The sequence below is a fragment of the Ailuropoda melanoleuca genome, chromosome 5, assembly GCF_002007445.2.
Source record: "Ailuropoda melanoleuca isolate Jingjing chromosome 5, ASM200744v2, whole genome shotgun sequence".
Taxonomy (NCBI): domain Eukaryota; kingdom Metazoa; phylum Chordata; class Mammalia; order Carnivora; family Ursidae; genus Ailuropoda; species Ailuropoda melanoleuca.
Window position 1 is genome coordinate 82644043 of NC_048222.1, and position 22088 is coordinate 82666130.

Consider the following 22088-nt stretch of genomic DNA (forward strand, 5'->3'; position numbering starts at 1 on the left):
TCAGGGTAAGTAATACCAGCTGCTACAACAAATAGACCTATCCCAACAACAGTTCATTTCTTATTGAAGTTGGAGACCAGTGAGGGTTGGTTGGGTGGATGTGCTCTGCTTCCAGATGTCACGGAGGGACCCAGGCTGCTCCCTTCTTGTTGCAGGGCTACCTCCTACACATGGACACTGAGGTCCCTGCCAAAGGAAAGGGAGAGAATGGCAAAAACGTCCCTGTCCTTTTCACCACCGTGGCTCATAGGCAGTATACAGTGCTTTCACATACATTCCACTGAAGAAAACTCTCCAGGTAACTGGGCTGGGAAACATGGTATAATTGGGTGCCCAAGAAGAAGAAATGGTTTAAGTGAGTTCTGGCTGGTCTCTGCCATGAATTCATAATCCTGGTTCCACTGCTTCCCAGATGATGGCCTTGGACTTGGACAAGTTCACTAAACTCTCCAGGCTCCTTTTTTCTCATCTGTAGGATGGCCGTAATGATAGAGGTGGTCTCAGGGTTGTTAGGAGATCAAGGGAATATCTAGCTCAGCTTGGGCTGCTAACAAAATACCATAGATAGGGTGGCATAAAGAACAGGACTTTATTTCTCACAGTTCTGAAGGCTGAAAGTCCAAGTTCAAGGTGCCTGTGGGGTTGCTGTCTGGTGAGGGCTCTCTCCTTGGCTTGCAAATGGTTGCCTTCTTGCTGTGTCCTCACATGTGGACGTGTGAAGAGAGAGAGGAGGCAACCTCTCTAGGGTCTCTTCTTATTCTGATGACCTCATCTAAACGGAATTACTTCCCAAAGGCACCATCTCCAAATACTGTGCCATTGGGGATTAGGGCTTCGACAAATTTCAAATTTATGGGGACACAATTTCGTCTATGGCGGGGAGTTGGTTCATGTACAGCCCTGAGTGCCCAGCACAGAGCAAGCTCGGTAAAGGGCCTCTCCAAATCAAAAGCACTGACAATACCTGGAAGGGTGTTTATCCTTTTAGAGCTTCTTACAGTTTACAACGTATTCTCACCCTCAACCTTTTCTACTTGGAGCCTCTTAGCAGCCCCGTGAGGCAGACTTTTTCCAGATGACAAAACCAAGGAAAGGCTGGGCGATTTTCCAAAGTCACATGCACTTAAGCAGCTAAGCCTCCTGACTCAGGCCAATGTTCTTCCTGTCTCGTTCTCTGAGGTTGTAGTCACCACCTTCAGCACCCTGTGGTCCCCTGGACCAATTCCAAGGCTGCTGAGAAGCTTGACCAGAGGGTCTGAGCTAAGAGAATGGATGAGTCTACTTTGGGTCTCCTACCTTGGGCTCTCAAGCAATGTTTCAGAGTGCTTTTGTCGTAGGTGCTGAATGTCCCCCTAGGGACAGACCTACTGACTTCGCTGTCTGTGAAAAGGCAGCGCCATGCCCTCCAACAGTGAATACTGAGTGTCCAACTCCTGAAGTTGCCAGGAGGGGTGACAGTAGGGAAGTACCCCAACTTAGGATTTCTCCATCATTTGTGGCCCAGCCCATGGTCCAAAGGGAACATTAAGAATGAACTGTTTCCATTTAAATGCATAATCATTGCTCTGGCTCATTTTAGACATCAGTGAGATGGGCCATAGAGAATGACCTAATTTCTTTATCATTTTAGAAATATTGCCTCATTTGCTATAGATAGCCAATAAGTACTTTTCAAAAATTAATCTTCGGAGAAGCGCTTTTATTTTTTGTAAATTCTGCTTTTGCTTGAGAATGTCTTCGGAATTTTTAATTTTACCTTTTTAGGATTTTATTTATTTATTTATTTATTTATTTATTTATTTGAGAGAGAGAGACAGAGATAGTGAGAGAGGGGACAGGAGGAAGGAGAGGGGGAAGGGAGCTCCCCAGGGAGCAGGGAGCCTGATGCGGGCGGGACTCGATCCCAGGACCCCGGGACCAGGACCTGAGCCGAAGGCAGGTGCTTAACTGAACCACCCAGGAACCCAAGAATGTCTTCAGATTTTAGAAATCCGTGGTAAGACACAAAATCCTTTGTTTACTCCAGACACTTATCTGTGTGAGCTTTCCATCCTTGTTTGTTTATCTAGGGTTATGTGTGGACGAGAAAACCTCCTCTAATTGCTGTGTGCTCATTAGTAAACGTATGAAGCGTGTTTCACTTGTTAATCATCTCATTTGTGAGTGTGAAGGGAAGTAGTGGATCAGTCATCAGGGGATCAGGTGGGGGAAGTTGATGAATTTTGTACCGAGAGCTGAGAAGGGGTTGGGCATTCAGTGGGGTGCAGGGTACAGCCTTAATCTCAACTCAGTTTACTGCCTTTCATGCAGCCAGACGTGGCCTGCGGTCCTGGAACAGGAGTTTCCTGTTGGGAAGGTTGGCTGGGGTTACAGACTCTGGAACCTATAAAAGAACGGAGGCTCCTGCTACCAGAGGGGCACTGACATGTAGGAGGTAGGGTTGTAGCGTGACCAGACCTCTCATCAGAGTGAGCCGGTAACGCTGAGCCAGATGTAGGTCAGGTGGCCTAGGGCAAGAGGATGGGCTTTGCTCAAGCCTGAAGCCAGCCTTCCTGGGGAGCCAGCACATCAGCTCGAGGCCACGGGATAGGAGGGGACCTGTGGTCTGGATAGCTAAGATTCACCTGACATAGTTAAAGCAAAGATATCTGTGCTCCTGGAAGTTGTTCCTTTTATGCTTTGCTATTTTTTTGTTTTTGCCTTAGGTTTTCAACTGGGGCTTCCCCTTCCTTTAGATTCAGGTAAAATGGATGGAAATTTTCTGTTTTCAAGGCCCTTAGGCAGTTTAAAGCTGTCCCTTTAATGTTTGTATATGTGTGGGGGACGAGGGGGTGCTTGCTTTCTGAGGACCGAAAACTCCTCCCCATGCTTGATTTCCATACATAGCTGCACAAATCCCCGGTGGGTTTACGGACCGTCCTGGGAAGCTGGGAGTAGGCAGTGAGGAAGGGCAGGAGGTGGCCCAGAGGCAAGAAGGGTTGTATCTTGCAGAAATGTATCCAGAACCTGAAGCATCGCCTTTCAGAAAACGTTCTTTAGTGACCCCCAACTGCGCTGGATTCCATTTACTCCCAACCTCTCCATCTTTTTGGCTCTTCTGCTCCTTCCCATATCTCTCCCCCTCCCTTTCAGGGGCCAAACAACCCTTCCTTCCCTGTCTCCTGCACAGCAGCCTCCCCGTTCTGTGAAGTCCCACAAGGCTCACCTACCCCGATCTGGACTGACTAAGGAGTTCCTGCATCAGTCAGAGCTGGGGGGCTAGCCGTAAGTTCACCTTTCAATTTCACTTCTCTGGGAAAGTTCCTTCAGTCGAGCTAGGCGGGTCAGGGCAGGACTGCTGGTGGGATTGTGTGTGCCTGGAGACCCAGCGTCGTGCTGGCCTCCCAGTCTGGGGTGTGCCTGGAGAGAGGATGCGCTGGCTAGCAGGGAGTCCAGCCACGGGGTTGGGGGTGCGGGGCACAGCTCCTTCCCGGTTGGCACAGTGGCTTTGATGGGGCTGCCGTAGCTCTCCTGGGAGAGGGGACATGTTCCGGACACACTTACCCAGACAACACACTTGCCCTGAACTTTTTTTATTTTTCTTAATAGACTTTATTTTTTAGAGCCATTTTAGCTTCACAGCAAAATTGAGAGGAAGGGACAGATGTTTCCTCTATCCCCCCTACTGCCACACACCCACTGCTTCCCCTGCTGTCAATATCCCCCACAGAGTGGAACTTTTGTTACAGCGGATGAATCTCCATGAACACATCATTGTCGCCCAGATTCCAACAGTTTACATTCCGGTTCACTCTTGGGGTCCTACGTTCTTGTGCGTACTTGTAGCCACCATTATGCAAAGTAGCCACACAGCCCTACTGCTACTTTGCTCTCCACCTCTTCATGCCTCCCTCACTTTGGCCCCAAAGTTGTCATCTTACAAACGCACGTCAAGTTTGACTTTCATTCATAATTTCATATTCATGTTTGTTTTAATGGGAAAAATAATGTATTCTTCAGGTTTGCGGTGTCCACTGTATATTGATTCTGCCCCCTGCATGCCAGGCGCTGTACGAGGCATTGGGAATTGAGCAGCCAGCCTGACTCATGTGGAACTTTGGGTCTAAGTGGAGAGGCAGATGTTAATCCATCAGCCCACCAACAGAAAAAGCCAGGCCTCTGGTTTTTATCTAGAGGCTGCCTACCTTGAGGGGTCTGGTCAACCAGATTACCAAGTGCTATTTTACTCTTTTCCAAAGTTTTTCTGTAGCTATTCCAACATGTGACTCACAGGGGGCACTTAGACCATGTTGGCTGAATGAGTGAGTAAAGGCATAAATGTATGGATTCTAAAATTTGACTCTGATTCTCATGTAGGAGTGTGATGATTAATTTTATGTGTAAACTTGACTGTCCTGAGGGATGTCCAGGTAGCTGGTAAACCATTGTTTCTGGGTGTATCTGTGAGGATGAGTCTGGGAAAGATTACCATTGGATATAGTTGGCTGAGTAAAGAGATCAGCCCTCACCAATGCAAGTGGGCGTCATCCACTCCACTGGGGGCCTGAAGAGAAGAAAGGGGCAAAAGAAGGGTGAATACTTTCTCTCTTGAGCTGGGACAACCATCTTCTGTCCTCGGAGATCAGAGCTGCTGGTTCTTATCCTTTGGACTCCCAGACTTAAACCAGTGGCTTCCTGATTCTTGGGTTTTTGACCTCGGACTGAGAGATATACCATGGGCTCTCCTGGCTCTCAGGCTGTTGCCCTTGGACTGGATTCTACCACAAGATTTCCTGGCTGTCCAACTACAGCACATTGTGAGAATTTCTGGCCCCCATAACTGCATGAACCAACTCCTAGAATAAATCTCCTCTTATCTATCTCTCTTTCTCTCTATAGATCTATCCTATTGGTCTGTTTCTCTGGAGAACCCTGCCTAATATAAGAAGCTCAGTTTGGAATAGAGATGAAATCCAAGGAATAAAATCTGAAAACTCTGGTGCTTTAATGATCTTCAGAGATGATTTAGCATAACCCCTTAATTGGGGCTTAAGATGAGGCCTAGAGAAATAACACAGACATGAAACTCTCCGAGCCAGAATAGACAAGAGCCCGAGTCCTTGGGAGGCACTGTGGATCTGAATTCACTGCCCATGCTGTCCATCCTCTCAGGCACACGCAGATGACTGGCATCACTGCTTGTCACAGATGTCAACAAACATGACGCAGGCATTCTCCTGGTAGGGATCATCATCGTGCTGGCGTTTCCAGAATCAGAGTTAACAAACACCATGGTTCTTGTGTGGATACTGGCTACTTCCCTAATCTCCTGGCTGCCTGCGACAGCGTGGGTCGAGGGCGTGGGGTGGAGAGGAACAGGGTGCTAGGAGCTAGGGAAATGGCTTGGCAGGAACGTGCCATCTCTAAACCATCTTTGGATTCCTCCTGGCTGGGTTCCCATTTTGTGAGGCGGACGACGAGGTTGCTATCCCTGGAGGTCTCCTGTCTCTTGTGGCGAGGCTACAAGAAGAGGCTTCAGTGGGCTCTTGGGAGTGTCTTCCCAGGGGTCTTGGGAGCAGTGCTCGTGGGCTGCACAGGTGGGTCTCCAGGTACCATTTGGTATCTCTCAGCGTGAGGCAGGGCGGTGGAGAGGAAGGACAGGATTTGATGTGCTGAACTTGGGCTCTCTGCCTTTCTCGCTGGTGTTTCCCCAGCTTTCTAGGTCTCAGTATCATCCTCTGTGTCCTCTGTGATGGGGGAGAGTACTCACCTCGGAATATGGACGTCAAGTGCCCGGCATCGTGCCTGGTAGGCGGAAACTGTAGGTGGTGCTCATCGTCAGCGTTCTCAGAAGAGAAGCCTGAGTCCCCGCTGTCCATCACAGAGGCGGCTGAGGTCAGGGTTTGTGGAATAGCGTCTCTTCGAGAGAGTCCAAAGAAAGCCTGCTCCTCTCCCGACGGCTTCCCGTTGGGGCCTGTTGGACACCGTGTGGCTCTAATAGCATGAGAGGACCTGGTGGTGTGTTCCCTGTCCGGCCGCCATCAGCTCTGCAGGTCCCGACGACCTTGCCGTGGGTGGTGGTAAAGCATGTCCGGGAGATTAAACGGAGTAGAGCCCCGTCTCCCTGTGGTACTGGCAAGAAATCCCTTCCGTTAGAGCATCTTACGTTGATTGGTGCGGGACAGAAGAGGTTCTAGAGTCTTTTCGGTAAAATGTTAGTACTACTAGGCAACTTGATGTGGTAGAAAGAATACAATACTAACGTATTGGAGTACGTAAGCCTGATATAAGACAGGTTTTATATTTATATTGCAAACAATGCAATGCACAGACCTGATACAAAATCCTGGCTCTGCCACTCACTCCCTGTAAGAATTGGGGAAAATTTAACTGACTTCTCTGAGCCTCGATTTTTTCTGCAAAATAACGAAAATAATCTGAGCAGCGATGAGGATGAGATGAAATGTCCCGGGTACTATGGCTTGCTAAGGCTACCATCACAACATAGCACAGACTGGGGGAAGAGGGGGGCTTCAAGAACAGAAATTAATTTTCTCATAGTTCTGGAAGCTAGAAGTCTGAGATCACAGTGTTCGTAAATTCGGTTTCTCCTGAGTTTTCTCCCCTCGGCTTGCGATGGCCGCCTTCTGTCTCTGTCTTCGTGCGGACTTCCTTCTGTGCTTGAGACTGCTCATGTCTCCCAGGGTTCCAGCTTCCTGTGCTTAGAAGGACACTGGTCATCTTGGGTTAGGACCTACCCTAACGACCTCCTTTTAACTAAATCACCTCTTTAAAGGCCCTATCTCCAGGGGCGTCAGTCAAGCATCTGCCCTAGGCTCAGGTCAGGATCTTGGGGTCCTGGGGTGGAGTCCCACATGGGGGGGGGCTGCTCAGCCGGGAGTCTGCTTCCCTGCCCCCCCCTCCCGCGTATGTGTGTGCAAGCGCGCATGCGTGCTTGCACTCTCTTTATCAAATAAATAAAGAAAATCTGGAGATAAATAGATAAACAGAGGTCCTATGTGCAAATACAGTCACATTCTGAGGTGCTGAGTCATAGGGCTTCCACATACGAATTTCGCGGGGTCAGAATTCAGCCCATGACAGCAGGCGAAGCTTCTGGCTAAGTATGGCTCCCACAGGCTCTCACTAGGAGGAGACCTGGACATTTCTGTCCCCAGCCTCCTTCTCCCTGCTCCTCTTCTGGAATGTTTCTGCGGTTTGGGAGCTGGTAATTATGCAGGGGGTGATAGTGATATTTTTCAGAGTTCAGTAGTAAAAGCCGATTAATGGCAGGAAGAAAAACACGAAAAGCCTGCTCAGCATTGCTCTCTGAGCAGTCTACCCTCAGGGACTTTTCCCGAGAAATTATTTGCTGGTTCTGGTATATGCAGAAAATGGGTCAAAACATGCTGTGGTTACCACACACCTCTTGTGCTTTTTGTGATGGGCTGTTTGCTGCACGAGCGAAGAAAGGGTGGGTTTTGTGGATATTTATACACCCACATAAGTGGAGGCTCTTTGGTGAGAAGGTCTCTCTCAGGAACATTATTATTTATATGTATGATTCTTTTTTTTTTTTTTTAAAGATTTTATTTTTATTTATTCGACAGAGAGAGAGACAGCCAGCGAGAGAGGGAACACAAGCAGGGGGAGTGGGAGAGGAAGAAGCAGGCTCACAGCAGAAGAGCCTGATGTGGGGCTCGATCCCATAACGCCGGGATCACGCCCTGAGCTGAAGGCAGAGGCTTAACCGCTGTGCCACCCAGGCGCCCCTATATGTATGATTCTTGAAGGAGTCTAAGTAATCTTAAAATTGAAAGGCACATCAAACGTGATTGAATGTGTCAGGTAGCATAGTGGGCTTTGGGGATAAGATTGGCTCTTGACAGGCTCTCTGCTCTCCAAGAGGTCAACTAACTTTTTTTTTTTTAATTTTTACTTATTTATTTGAGTGAGAGAGAGGAAGAACACAGAGGGAGAGGGAGAGGGAGAGGGAGAGGGAGAAGCAGACTACCCCCAAGCTGGGAGCCTGATGTGGGACTCGATCCCAGGATCCTGGGATCATGAACTGAGCCGAAGGCAGACCCTTAACCGACTGAGCCACCCGGGCGCCCCAAGAGATCAACTTTCTACAACATCCCACACATGCACTGTCAAAAGTTCATAAGGTGGTAGCTCTTTCCAGACGTAAGGTGAACCCGGGCCAGTGATTGCTGGCCCAGGGCCTGCACATTTGGGGTGCTGGGAACCTTGCTGCCTCACAAGGCCTCTCTGTTTTCTGACTCTCCTAATATGGAGTTGGATCTCTGCCCTACCTGCCCCACTCCTCAGGTTCGAATATCAGTTTGAGTCCAGGCGAGGCTGCCACATCCTTTGGTGAAGAGCCAAATGGCCTTAGCTGCATCAGCTCATGCTCCTGGGATACAGTCCTCAGGCCTGACATCCTCCTGGGCCGGCCTCTGACCATTTGCCACCATCTTCCTAAAAGCCGAGCCTCCAGAATGGCCCCAACCCTAGACTAGTATAGCACCTGGGGGGTAGAGCAGGGCCAGAGGAGGGACAGCACTCCCCACTAAAACCACGCACCTCTTCTTCCAGAGGTAGTGAAGTCACAGAGAGTTTTTCTAAGGGCAGGAGTATTTTCCCGCTAATGTCTAATGTTTAGACACTTTATGAAGTCACCTGACTTCTCTCTTCTCCACGTTAGGGTGGCATAATGAGGCCACATGTCTCTCATCTTCTTTATTATTATGAATAATAATATTCATTTAGTTATAAAAACATTGACCAGCTAAGGAAAGTCTAGTGTCACAAAAGCCCTGTCCTAAATATTTTATGGATTTCTTTTTTTTTTTTTTTAGATTTTATTTATTTATTTGTGAGAGAGAGAGACAGAGAGAGAGCGCACAAGTGGGGGGAGCAGCAGGCAGAGGGAGAAGCAGGCTCCTCGATGAACAAGGAGCCCGATGTGGGACAGCAAATGGCTCAGATCCTTCTAGGCGAGGGATCAACATGAACAAAGTTTTGGGAGGAGGGGCATGGCGCTGCACATCCCTGAAGAGGGCTGGCTGTGGCTAGAATGTCGGACCTGCGGCAGGGCCTCAAGCACCGGGAAGGAGAAATGATAGACTCAGCAGTCTTGTGAAGTTTGTTTTTGTGGTGCCCTTTGTTTCAAATGCTCTCCCTCTCTCCATCTCCCCACGGAGTTCTGGGCTAAGAATAAACGGGTCTTTCCCCTGAAGTGTTTCTCCATCCTTGTGGCAGGAAGTGCTCTCTCCCTCTCCTGAGGCTGCTGGAGTCCGTTCTCCCTTCTCTCTGTAGTCACCTTGCCAGCAGCCTGTGGTTATTTGGTAGTGGGCACCTTGGGGAACCCCCAGGAGGGACAGATGGTGCCCTGCTCATCTCCGCCCCTTCTCAGGACCCTGTTTCTGACCCTGCCCGTGGTCCCCTCAGGGCCCATGGCAGCCTCCTTCCTTAGTCCTCGCCTCCGCAGACCCCTCCGGCTAAATTAATCCGTGGTCTGCCCCTCAGCCCCTCAGTCAATCCCGAGAGGTCTTGGCACTCACTGAGCAATAAGTTCATTATACTCTGAGGTGCAGGCAGGAACTAACCTGGGGCCATTGTCTCGTCCTGACCCCTCACCGAGGTTTGAGGTTTGTGCTTCCCTCTCTCAGAGCACAGCCAGGCAGAGAAAGGAGAAAGTGTCATACTTGCAAAACCTCTTGCAGAGCCCCTCTGGGTCTATAGAGTAGGCTTGCTTTTTAATGTTCCCAACCTGCATGAAAAAACTCAAAGCCTTTGCCCCTCGTTACCATAAATGAAGTAAGTAAAGGAAGACAGCAGGTCTGGGCGAGCCCGCATTCTGCCCTAGGGTTAGGGAAGAAGGGGCTTGAAAGCTTCTACCTGGTGGCTTCCCCAGACTTGGCTGCAGGACCCATCAATGTCACCCTGTGGCCAAGGGAGGGCCGCCCAATGGTAAGGAAATAAAGGGAACACAAAACATTTGGTCTAGTCTCTGTCTCCTCGTGTCTAGACACTTTTTCTTTACTACCATAAAAAACATGAAGTTGAGGCCTAGTCTAGGGAGCTCAGTTATGCCCCATTGGCTCCTGAGTCTGGAGTCCTCTGCAAGCCCAGCCTCCAGCTCCTCTGACAAGGGCAAGGTGCCCAGTGCTCACCCTGGACTTCAGAGGCCTCCTGATGTTTGCTCTGCCCTCTCCCCTTTGAGGATCAGGTGCTTTCCTGAAGATGAAAGCAGGAACAGTCAAACGCGTCCATTTTCTTCTGCGGTCTGCTGTCACGATCAACCCAAGCCTTCCTCATGTCTGTTGTTTCTTCTAGTAAAGCTGAAAGGGCTCCTTTTGTCGGCCCCTTACCCCATTTGGGGCCATTCCCTGCCTGCTCTGTTCTCACAGGTCTGTGCCACATCTGTATCTTTTTCATGCCGCCAGCATGTACTGAACAGCTGTGCAGATTGCTCACTGCACAACCCTATGGGGCACCGTTCACAGAGGCAATGAGGTGAGTTGCACAACGGTGCATAACAGCTCAGTGGGCCCCTTCTATACTTCATACACTTTCTTTGTCATGTCAGAGTCCCTCAGAGACTTCCTTGAGTTGGCAGCTCTGAGTTCCTTTCCTCATTCTTGGGAGAGCCTTGAACAGAGATATATTTCTCTATTATAAAAAGTTCATTATGACAAGTGCATGTCTCAGTATTAGGGAGGAGCTTGGAGAATGGTGAGGAGAGAGGAGCCATGGAGAATATAGGCTCGACATAAAGGGTAACTTCTACTCAGTTCTAGCAGATTCTTGCCATGCAAGGGATGCCAAAAGAATGTTGCCGTATCTTCTAGTTTATTAGATAGAAGTAGAAATCTAAATATTTAGGGGCGTCTGGCTGGCTCAGTCAGTAGAGCCTAAGAGTCTTTTTTTAAAATTTAAAATCAATTAATTAATACATAGTGTATAATTTGTTTCAGAGGTAGAGTTTAGTGAGTCATCTGTTGCAGTAACCTCCAGTGCCCATTCCATCAAGTACCCACCTTAATATTCATCACCCAGTTATCCCAGCCCCCCACCGCCTCCCCTCCAGCAACCCTCAGTTTGTTTCCTATAGTTAAGAAGTTCAGAGTCTCCTATGGTTTTTCTCCCTCTCTGATTTCATCTTATTTTATTTTTCCTTCCCTTCCTTTTCCCATATGTTCATCTGTTTTGTTCCTTAAACTTCACATATGAGTGAGATCGTATGATAATTGTCTTTCTGTGACTGACTTATTTCGCTTAGCATAATACCCTCTAGTTCTAGCCATGTTGTTGCAAATGGCCAGATTTTATTCTTTCTGATGGCTGAGTAACATTCCAGTGTGTGTGTGTGTGTGTGTGTGTGTGTGTGTGTGTATACCACATCTTCTTTATCTGTTCATCTACTGATGGACATATGGACATCTGAGCTCTTTCCATATTTTGGCAATTGTGGACTTTGCTGCTATAAACATTGGGGTGCAGTTGCCCCTTTGAATCACTATGCTTGTATCCTTTGGATAAATACTTACTAGTGCAATTGCAGGGTCATAGGGTAGAGTAGAGCCTAGGACTCTCTATCTTGGGGTCATGGGTTTGAACTCCACAGTGGGTATAGAGATTACTTAAAATAAATAAATAGAAGTAAAGAAAATGAAATCTGGATTTTTGTATTTTTATTATTTTATTTATTTATTTTTTAATTTGAAGAATTTATATTTTAAGTACAAAAAGCTAGCATTAAGGTGGAAATCTTGGATGACCCATTCAAGGCAGTCCACTTAATCCAACTTAATGAAGCCCATAGTCTTTGTGCCCTGATGGAAACATGGCGGCACATATTGAGGCTGTATTTCTGGATCGGAACCTGCAGGTTTGAGCAGAGGCAGCAAGAACGTGAACCCTGGCTGAAGTTTCTTGGATAGCTCCAGCAGAGCTGCTGGTGACCCAGCTTACTTTCTCAGAGGCAATGAGGCAGAAAGGGAAGAGCTCCCAAATGCACGTGCTATTCAAATTTGGGGGGGCAGGAAGGAGACACAGTTTACCCAGAATGCAGTGCTGACAAATGAGGCGGACACTGTGTGGCCAACTGGTTCAGGGGAGTGAGGGAAATCTGGATTTTTAGATGAAGCCTCCAGCTTTTAAATGTTGTCTCAAGGCAGCCTGGGTGGCTCAGTCAGTTAAGCGTCTGTCCTTTAGCTCAGGTCATGATCCCAAGGTCCTGGGATCGAGTCCTACATCAGGCTCCCTGCTCAGTGGGGAGTCTTCTTCTCCCTCTGCCCCTGCCACTCCCTTTGCTTGTGCTCCCTCTCTTGCTCATTCTCTCTCTCTCAAATAAATAAATAAAATCTTAAAAAGAAAGTTGGCTCAAATGAAAAACAAATACCAGATGGGACCAAAGAAAGATGATTGTGAACTGTTTTTGTCCTACAGGCTGCAGAGAGTAGTGATTTCTGCTTTACATCCCCAAAGGGAAAATTGTCACAGAGAAAGGAAACTGTCATCAGAGGTTCTGCCATAGTTGATGGAGACATTTTTTGGGCAGCATCTTGCCGTTTTAAAGGCTATCTGACCAGGTGTTACCTACCGGATGTGCAGGATTTTCCTATTATGATGGCACTTTCCCCCACCTTGCTTCCAAATTTCCTGATGATCGCATCTTTGTCCTTACAGCAGGGTGGGGACATTTCATCTCTAGGGATGACAGTCAGTTTGGATACAATGGTCTGCCCTTACCAGTCATAAAACCGTGACATGTCTTGTAGTGGTAAATAGCCCCTGAGTGCCTTTTCTAGCCTTCGAGCCCTCTTTGAAACCCTTTAAACTAAAGAGTACTAACGAGTTAATATCTAGTGTAGCAGGAAGCCTCCTGGCACCAACCAAGTTGGTGTCACTAAATACTTTGAACAGTATCTACATGGTTTCTATTTTTAGATTGAGAAAGTTTTTCTTGGTTTTGCCCATAACCAACCTCCTGCCTGGTGAATGGTATATCATCAATTCAGGTCTTTTTATAAAGATTTTATTTATTTATGTGTCAGAGAGAGAGAGAGAACGCACACGAGCACAAGCAGGGGGAGGGAGAAGCAGACTCCCTGCTGAGCAAGGAGTCCGATGCGGGACTTGATCCCAGGACCCCAGGATCATGACCTGAGCCGAAGGCAGACACTGAACCTAATGAGCCACCCAGGTGTCCGTCAACTCAGGTCTTAATTTGACTCTCTTTTTATGAAAGCACAAGATTTTTAGATATTTAACAGCTTTGAGTATGAAATTTTGAAGACCCAGGTTGTCAGAAAAGGTAAAGAAACAATGCTCTGAGTCAAAGGACATGGGTAGGAAGGAGCATGGTGTGTACACGAGAAGGTGGCCCTTCTTGCGTAAGACACTGGTAAAGAGCGTGCCCCTGGGAGTCTCTGTCTCTTCAGAATGGGGCTCAGAACAAACATGGAGCTGACCTGTACCACATGTGCAGACAGTAGCTTGAAGCAAGCCCCTGAGCTAAGCCCAGTCTAGATCTGCCAAATGAGTGAACTAGAAAACCAGCGAGTCAGAGACCAAATGCTTGCTGCTGCACGTCACCGAGGTTTGGGGTGGCTTGTTATGCAGCATCATTGTGGCTATAGCTGACTCATACAGGAATTGCTTAATATTTTGATGTGAGTCAGACGTAAGTTTGGCTTGGCTTCTGCCACCACCTGTGTGATCCTGACCAAGTTACTTTACTTCTTCCTACCATAACCTGCAGCTTATTTAGTGAAGATTAAATGAGACCATCCATGTAATTTGCATAGAACATTATCTGGCACACAGTAGGTTGTGCATATTCTAATTAATAATAATGTCAATTGGCTTTTTGAGGAGAAATGTTCTCGCATTATCCTAACAACGATTCTCATTTTTCATACTTCTTTCCATTCTTGCCCACATGAAAATGTATTTTAGATCCTTGCAATCATAATGTACCTAGCCATCTCCACTTTGATCAGAAATAATTCCCTTTGTCTCTGTATAGCTTTCATGATCTCACTTTTCTACTGTTCACAAAAGACTTGTACAGAAAGACCATAATTTTTTCATGAATTTATAATAGTTCTAGTTTAAAAAAATGCTGCCAATGCCACAAAAAATACTAATTCAAACATTTCATTGGGCATCTGCTATGTGCTAGACACTGTGCTAGGAGCTGGGGATGCAGGAGTAAATAAAAGCAGACAAAGATCTTAACTACACAGGACTCACATATTATAATGGTAGAAGACTGACAATAAAAACCACACAAATAAATAATAATATATTGTGTCACTGATGGTAAGCTATGGAGAAAAATAAAGCAGAGAAGGTGGATGGGAAGTACCAATGGAGTTCAGGGTGTGGCTTGTAATTTTTCATAGGATGCTGTGGGAATACCCCCTACCTCACCAGAGAGTAAAGGAGATAAGCAGTTGAACCATCCAGATATTTGTGGAAGAGCACTTTTTAAAAAAGATTTTATATTTAAGTAATCTCCACACCCAACGTGGGGCTCCAACTTACAACCCCAAGAACAAGAGTCTCATGCTCTACTAGCTGAGCCAGCCAGGCACTCCAGGGAAGAATATTTTTGACAGAGATTAGTGAGGGCAAATGCCCTGAATGCCCTATGTGTTTGAAGAATAGTCAGGAGGCCTATGTGAGTGAAGTGGAATGTGTGAGATGGAAAATGGTAGGAGATAAAGTCAGGAAAATAAAACGGAGTCAGAATGAGTAGGGCCTTGGCTTTTCTTATTTTTAAGCTTATCTATCTTTTGTTAGATAGCTAGCTATGCAACCATCACCACCACCCATTTCCAGAACTTTCAGTAGTCCCAAACTGAAACTCTGTACCCATGAGGCACTACCCGCTCCACCTCCTCCCAGCTCCTGGCAGCTCCTGCTCTATTTCCTGTGCTTTAACTTTTACTTTGAGTGTTGTAGGAACTCCTGGTGGGTTTTGAACAGAGAAGGGCTATGATTTGACTTAGGTTTCAACAGACACATCTGGCTGCTGTGTTTAGAATGATGTAAAGGGGAGGAGGGGCAGAGGCAGGGAGACTAGTTTGGTGGGAGCAGATGGAGCTTTGCACCAGGGTGGTTTCAGGGGAGGCAGTGAGAAGTAATATTCTCAAGGCAGAGCAAACAAGACTTTTGTCTGGATATGACAAGGGCTATGAGAGAAAAAGAGAAATCAAGGATGACTGCAAGATTTTTTTGGCTAAGCAACTGGAAGAAGGAGTTGTTGTAAAGTTAGGTGGGGAAGACATCAAGGAGGAAGTTTTTTGGGGGAAGATTGGGAGCTCTGTTTTGGACATGTCCAGAATGACATACCTTATTCAACATTCAAGCTGAGATGTTGAATGGAGAGCTGAGTCTGGAGCTCACAGACACCAAATGGAGGAGCAAGAGTTGCAAGCAATGTATAGATGGTGTCTAATGCCATAGACTGACTGAGTTTATCAAAGTAGAGAGAATGGCCAAAAAAATAAGTGCTGGGAGTGAACCTGAAGACTCTTTAAGGTTAGGAGGTCAGGGATACAAGGAGGAATCAGGAGGAAAAATGAAGAGAAGCAGCCAGGGAAGGACAACCAGAAGGGTGTGTCTTTATGGAATTCCAGTGAAGAATGTGTTCCCAGGAGCTCTATGCAATTGATTGTGGTTTGTACTTGATGGGATCTGTCCACACACCCGCTGAGAGTGAGTGTCACTGGTAAGTCAAGGAGTGAGCCAGCATTTAGGAAAGGAGATTGAGGAGCAGCTCAGGGAGGGCCAGGGTATAGGGGAAGAGGGCCCTGAGGAGTGAGTGGAATTTGTGGATTAGGGAAAACAGCTGTCCAGAAGTGTCCATTGTGAGCTCCAGATACTGGGGTTGAGCTCCAGAGTAAACAAGACTGGGGCAGTGTCGGGACATGGGAATACAGCAATCCTGTAGGTCCCCAGACCCTCCCCCATAAGAAGGGTCTCCAATGAGCTCAGAGGCTGCTGGTGGAATTGTCCTCAGTCAGAAGCACTCAGAGGCTACCAGTCTGTTGGTGAGAGACAAGGATAGTAGGGCTGCTAAAATAAGATCGGGTCTATGTTATGGGCTTAATTGTACTCCTGCCAATCCCAATTTCATATGTTGAAGCCCTAACCCCCAGTATCTCAGAGGGTGACTGTATTCGGAGATAAGTTCTTTAAAGAGGCGATTGAGTTAAAATGAGGCCCTAAGGGTGGGTCCTAATCCAGTCTGACTGCCATCCTTATAAGAAGAGAAAATGTAGATACCAGACAAGCTCACACAGAGGGGACCATATGAGGACACAGTGAAAAGGTGACAATCTGCAAACCAAAGAGAAGTCTTAGAAGAAACTAACATTTCCAACATCTTGATCTTGGATTTCCAGCCTGCAGAACCATGAGAAAATACATTTCCTTGTTTAAGTCATCCAATCTGTACAGAGGCCCATAAGGCAAGAAACTGAGGGTCATTTCTGGCCAAAAGCCCGCGAGAAACTGAGGCCCTGAGTCCTATAGCCCAAAAGGAACTGAATCCTGCTGACAACCACATCAGTGAGCTTAGAAGTGGATTCTTCCCCAACTGAGCCCTCAGATAAAAACACAAACCTGACCAACACCTTGAGGGCTGCTTTGTGAGAGACCTTGAAGCAGAAGGCAGCAAAGCTGAGTCCAGATTCCTGGCCCACAGAAACTGTGTGACAATAGATGTGTGCTGTTTTAAGTGCTAAGTGTGTGCTAATTCGTTACTCAGTGGTAGGTAAATAATACAATCTTAGAAAGGCCCTTGCGGTGTAGACACAGGTTTCTCTTGGGCCCAATTAGCATTGGTTTGAAGTGGTCTCCTTGAGTGTGACCAGAAATTTGAGTCTCCTGGGATAAATCACCTTACCACTGACGACCTCAAATTCCTTAGGATGAAATGAGAAGTTTGCACAGATCTCTGAGATCTCTTTGCGTACAAACTTTCTACAACACGGGTTGAGAGCCCACAGCTGATACACCTGGATTGGTTGGCTTGTGGCAGCCCATTTTTGCCTTATTTAAAAGCCAGTGTTCGGTGTTTCAGATTTTTGCAGAAGTTAGCTGGAGCGGGTCGAACAGTGTCTCCAAAATTCATGTCCATCTAGAACCTCAGAGTGTTATAACCTTATTTGGAAGTAGGACCTTTGCAGATAGAATTAGGTTGACATCATACTGGATTAGGATGGACCCTAAACCCAATAACTGATGTCCTTATAAGAAGAGGAGAGGACACAGAGAGACAAAGAAGAAGGAGATGTGAAGACAGAGGCGAGGGTAGTGTGACCAGCTACAAGCCGATGGATCCCAGGATTGCCAGGAGTCACCAGAAGCTAGGAGAGAGGCAAAGAAAGAATTTTTCCTAGATACTTTGAAAGGAGTGTGGTCCTGCCAACACCTTGATTTCAGACTTCTAACCCGCATGAGAGAGGGCATAAATTTCTCTTGTTTTAAGCCACCTGGTGTGTGGTAATTTGTCATGGCAGCATTAGGAGGCTAATCGAACATCATTACTTATTTTCTTTTAAACTCGCATATACTATACAGAATCACTAGGATTCTTGGAATATTCATGAAGAATTATAGATATCCCATTACGTGGCCATGAAGAAGGATGATCTTGAAGATTTTCGGTAATTTGGAAAGCTGCTTATAATTCAGTGTTAAGAGCAGAAAGCGGAAGTATGTACAGTATGATAATAACTTGTTTAAAAAGAAACCACCTGCATAGGGAAAAAGAGGAGACTGTGAGCTGAAATAGAAATAAGATGGTAGGTGGGGGATGATTTTCTCCCTTCTAATTTTTCAAAATTCTTTAATGTGTTTATATTCACTTTTGTGGATAATATTATAGGAAAATTGAATAAAAGAAATCCAGAGTTTGAGAGAAAATTGGAGAAACATGCAGGTTATGGACCGGCAGACTGAAATGAAGTGACCCAGCTACCTGACGTACAATTAACAACATTAGGGGAGCCTGGGTGACTTGATCGCTTAAGTGTCAGACTCTTGATTTCCCCTCAGGTCATGATCTCGGGGTCCTGGGATCCAGCCCTGCATGGGACTCCACGCTCAGCGCGGAGTTGACTTAAGACTTTCTCCCTCTCCCTCTGTCCTCCCCCCACCCCCCCACCAAGCTCTCTTGCATTCTCTGTCTCTCTAAAAGTAAATACATAAATCTTTTGAGAAAAAAGAATAACACCATTAGCCATGAAAATGCCTCACCTATATCCTTCCCTATCTATCTCTCCTTCCAGAGGTTACAGCTGCTCAAAATTGAGTATGTATCACTATTTTGCCTTAAAAAATTTTTTTAATTGTTTTTAAGTAACCTCTAACCCGAGATCAAGAGTCCGCTGCTACACCACCTGAGCCAGCCAGGCGCCCCTATTTTGCCTTTTAAAAGATAGTGTTAGTGTGGATTATGCACCTGCAAATGATCACTGTTTGGTTTCCCTTATTTTGAGGTTCATTAGCATGGCTGTACATCCTAGTGTTGTGACATGCTTTTTTGACCCAGTGTTATATGCCTAACAACCACACGTGTTGATTTATACAGTTACACTTCACTGATGGATAGCCGGGTCTTAAAATGCATGCATTCATAGCTTTGTCTAGATATTTTAGAACAAAGGAGAATAGGGGAAGGATCCATTTTGAGGCAGTACAACTTTCACACCAAGGCAGCTCACGATCCGACCGAGTCATGGTGGTTGTTTTCTTGTCTCTCTCTCTTCACCACTTTGCATATTTCCTATTTCCTGTCAGGCGTGATTTATCTCAGGCTCCCCCAGGCCAGTTCCCGTTCTGGGTGGGAGGAGGCGAGGGCAGGATGAGCGTGGGGGAAGGCGCCGTCCTCGAGTGAGGGACACCTGACAGATCAGCTCAAGGCCCAGACTTCACAGCACAGCAAAACTCTGCTGGTTTCTTGGAAGTTATTACGAAGGATCTTTCATTTTTGCCTTTTTGCTTCCTCTCTGGATCTTTGGTCCATGCAGTGACCTCAGCGTCTCCTGACTGGAGTCACATGCCTTTCTCTACTTTGGAGTTTGAGCTTTATAAAGCTTTACAAAGCTCCAGCTCTTTGGCAATAGATAGCATGTGGGCCTGATGTCAGCAGCAGGGAAAAGTCTTTCTGTGGCTTTCCGTCAACATCCACATGACCCCAGTGACTCCTGGTGGACTCCTGATCTGACCCGCTGATAGAGGAGGCCACGCTTGGCAGATTCTCCTGAGTAAGGCTCTTAAAGTACTTGAGAGTTTACAGAGCCTCTCCAAACACACAGTCCTGTTTGACTTGGCCACAGCCCCACCGGTGAGCGGTTCAGGTCCATCTGACAGAGTAGAAGATCCATTGTTCAGTGAGAGAATGGGGCGCAGTGTGGTTAAGAAGACAGGCAAGATGTATGAAGTGTCTCCCCCGGACCTACCACTGCACTAGGTGCTTTACGCTCATTCGATCCTTTAAACAAACTTGTGAGGCAAATAGTATTCTCACCCCATTATTTTTAAAAGATAACTGCTATGGACGGCATGTTGGCTCACCCCCTCCCATTCATATTTGGAGCTCTAACCGCCATGGAGGATGTTACTAGGAGGTGGAACTGTGGGGGGTAATTAGGTTTATATGAGGTTATGGGAGCAAGGCCCCCATGATGGGATTAGCCTCTCTACCACGTGAGGACAGAGCAAGAAGCCCGCTCTCTACATGTTGGGAAGCAGGCTCTCACCAGACACGGGATCTGCTGGAACCTAGATCTTGGACTTCCAGCCTCCGGAACTGTGAGAAATCAATGTTTGTTGCTCAAGCTGCCCACTCTGTGGTATTCTTGTTATAATAGACTAGGACAATAAATGGGCTCAAAGAAGTGGCACAGCGATAGGAGAAGAACAGGATCTGAAACTCAGCTTTGTCTCCTATTCAGTGCTTTTGCCCATCACTACTTATGTTATCCTCTGCTAAGCAACTGATTACCCCAAAGTTAGTAGTTTAAAACAAGGGCAATCATTTGTGATCTCATGGTTTCTATAGATTAGGAATTTGGGAGCTCTTCTAGCTGGGCTGCTCTGACTCAGGGTCTGTCACGGAATCCGAGCCAAGATGTCGGCTGGCGGCTGCTGGCCACCTGAGGACCTGACGAGGCCTGGAGGATGTGCTTCCTGGAGGAGGTCCAGCCCTGCTGGCTGACTCACATGGCTGGCCAGTTGGTGCCGGCTATTGGCAGCTGGCCTAGTTCTCTGCACCTGTTCTGCCTGAGGGTCCTCACATGTAGAGGCTGGCTTCCTGGACTGGGAGACCCAGGAGAGAGCCAAGATGGAGCCTCAGTGTCTTTTATGACTTTGCCTCAGAAACCACAACTGTCATTTCTGTAATATTCCATCGGTTGCAAAGGCCAGCCCTGTTTGATGTGGGAGGGTACTACACAAGGGCATGGATAGTGGGATGTGGGAATTACTGGGGGCCATCTTGGAGTCTGGGTACAATACTACCCTATGTTGCCTAGCAATGTAGAATGTTGGTGTTGGTTAAAATCTAACACAGAGATAGCATTTTCCTAGTGTTAATTGGGTTCCAGAAGCTGACAGCATGAAGCTTTCAGGTTTCCATTTTTTAAATTTTATTTTATGTTTTTTAGGTTTCTATGGTTTTATAATGAAAATTGGACTTATGGGCTTTTGCTTGTTGATAATGTAAACATTGGAAAGGATTAACATAAATCATAGATAGTATTATTTTGGGGGGAGTAGTTGATGAATTAAAAATCTTAAACATTCAGTATAGGTTTAAAAAAAAGACCATCTCCCAATATACTCAAGTTAACATTATCGTACTTTAAAAAACAGTAATTCTTTAATGACAATCCAAGGAGTCTGCCAAATATCGTTTTCAGTTGGTTATACAGAACCACACATCGCATTTGTTCATTAAGTCCCTTAAGTTTCTTTTATTCAAAAGCAGGCCCTTCTATCATGACCCTCACTTGGGAAGTGCCCCAGCGAGTAGCTCTGCAGAATGTCCCACTTTTCTGGGCTTGTCTAATTGCTTCCTTGCTGAGAAGTTTAGCCGGTTTCTATAACCCTTGAATTTCCCATAATTGAAAGTTAGGTCTAACGTTTTGATAGGTTTAAGTGAACTCTCTAAACTAGGAGACATCATAGGAGACAGATTTCATGTTTCTGGATATCAAGAGACGCATTAATTCTAGTGTTTGTGGTATTGTAATATAATAACAAATGTATATTTGGTCTGTGATAAAATAAGAAATATATGCTTGGTCTTCACCCCTGGTTCCCGGCACTGGAGCTTCTTAAACCCTCGGAAGTTCCTGAGTGGTATGGGAGAGAGGAGTGTCTTTTGTTATTCATAAAAAAAGCCCTTTTCCACGGTACCTGGGTTTATACTAATGAAGTGACTCTTGGTGGATCCCTCCATAGCCTCAGGGTGGGGGCTGGTTGCCGGTGGAACCAAACATGTGATCAGAGGCTTGGAACTCTCAGCCCCATCCCCAGGCTCCAGGGGTTGGAAGACCCTCCATATTGGTGAACTATCCTGGTGCTGGGAATGCGATGCATCCCAACTCCATCAGGACAGAAATTCGTGTACTAGAGATCCTTCTGGTCCTCACCCTATGTATCCCTTCACTTGGCTTTTCCTCTGTATTCTTTGTAACATCCTGTATACTAGACCAGTCAACATAAGCAAATCTTTCCCTGAGTTTTGTGAGCCATTCCAGCAAATGACCTAAACCAAGAAGGGGGTTTGTGGGAACTCTGATGTATATGTAGCTGGTTGGTCAGAAGTACGGGACATCTGGCCTTGCAACTGGCATTTGAAGTGGGGCAATATAACCTAGGGGGTCTGGGCTAAGTCTGGGGAATTACGGTCACATTGAGTTAAATCGTAGGACACCCAGGTAGTGTTCATGAGAACTGGAGAATTGGTTGGTGTGGGAAAAATAGCCCCACATGTTTGGTGTCGGATCAGTAGGAGAAGAAAGGGAAGAAGAAAGGGGGGGTAAACAGAAGGGGGAACGAACCATGAGAGACTATGG

General features: G+C 46.5%; 1 pseudogene; it reads right to left on the reverse strand.

The window, feature by feature from the left end:
• Positions 1 to 11783: 11783 nt before the first annotated feature.
• On the reverse strand, positions 11784 to 12758 carry LOC109490285 (annotated as a pseudogene).
• Positions 12759 to 22088: the final 9330 nt, after the last annotated feature.